The sequence below is a fragment of the Rousettus aegyptiacus genome, unplaced genomic scaffold (genome assembly GCF_014176215.1).
Source record: "Rousettus aegyptiacus isolate mRouAeg1 unplaced genomic scaffold, mRouAeg1.p scaffold_m13_p_15, whole genome shotgun sequence".
Taxonomy (NCBI): domain Eukaryota; kingdom Metazoa; phylum Chordata; class Mammalia; order Chiroptera; family Pteropodidae; genus Rousettus; species Rousettus aegyptiacus.
In genome coordinates, this window is record NW_023416290.1 from 23,491,535 (window position 1) to 23,492,995 (window position 1,461).

Sequence of the window (1,461 nt, forward strand, 5' to 3'; positions counted from 1 at the left end):
CTTCTTTGTATTTGGAAACATTGATTTCTTATTGATGGCTTTATTCCCACCACATGATCCCATTACACACAGATAACAATGATCATCACTTCCACTTTTTAAATTTATTTATTTTTTATTTTTTAAAAAATTTTTAGGCAAGGCAACTCTTGGTTGACTTTACAGATGGCAAGGACCTTGTCAGCTTACAATCCCTTATTTGTCTTATTTTTGAAGCCTACAGCACCTGGTCTTCCTAGGTGGTCCCCCTCCAAGTACTAACCAGGCTTGACTCTGCTTAGCTTCCAAGATCAGACGGGATAGCCTTGTTCAGGGTAGCATGGCTATAGACATCACTTTCACTTTTGAAAAGCCACATGATGCTGATAGAATAAGAAACTGTGATTACTGGCGGTCTCCTTTACTGGCAGACCAAGAGACCATAGCAGCTGCTTGGTTAAGCACTCAAGGAGTCTATCTAGTCCAAGTATCTTCTCAGCAGTCAGACTCAACACCTGGAGGTAAATGGTATCAAGACTAAAATCGAGCAACCATGATCCCGGTGTTACTTAGGAAAAAAATGGAGATATGCTGCAGAAATCATTTTGAATGAGATGGGTTGTAAACAGAAACTCCACATACCATGGATTATAAAGTCTACATGTAAATATTCTCTGGGAGGGGAGAAAAAAGTAGGAAGGCAAATATTTTGTAGTTGGTCATGAGTCTAATTCACTCTTATTATGGAAAATTATAGTTATAAAAAGTGATGAAATAAGGAGGTTTTTAAATTAAACAGATCCAGATTCAAATCTCACCTCCACCTATTCCTTATTAGTAGTGTGATTTGACCAAGATATTTAATTTCTTTGTGTTTTCATTTCATCACATGTAAATATGTATTATATCTACCTCAAAGGTTTAGCTAACTTTGGGAAGATGAATTAATATAACATATGTACAAAGTTTATGGCAATGATCAGCTCATATTAAACATTTAAGAATGCTAGCTTGTATCACTACCTATACAGTACAAACTGCCTGACATCAAGTGTCTTTAGTCAACCTTAGCAAACCACAAGTGTGTAACAAAGCCTACTCCAGCAAAGTGTGTAAGCGCCAGAGGCGCAGACTGAGGAGAAATCCTGCTTCATCACTTTCATTCTGAATACCCCTGAAAAACTGGGCTCAACTTTGTTTCTTGCCTTTAAAACATCTCTACATTGTAGGTTATTATGAGTTATAGAGAATAAGTCATTTGAGGTATTTATTAAGTTTTAAACAATTTTTCTTCTTCATGACTGCACAGATTGATGAACATCGTTAATTTTCTCTTACTTGCCTATCTTATAAAGCTAATATAATCTGTCGTATAAATGTCACCTGTGTTTCTACACGCACAAATACATAATTTTTAATTTAGATTAAATTAAAAATACAAAAGACTTAAATAGTGTTCTCCTGAAATTGGGGCAATGACAA

General features: G+C 35.5%; 1 pseudogene; it reads right to left on the bottom strand.

Annotated features, from left to right (window-relative positions):
- Positions 1–214: 214 nt before the first annotated feature.
- LOC118612311 lies at positions 215–331 on the bottom strand (annotated as a pseudogene).
- Between the last annotated feature and the right edge of the window lie 1,130 nt (positions 332–1,461).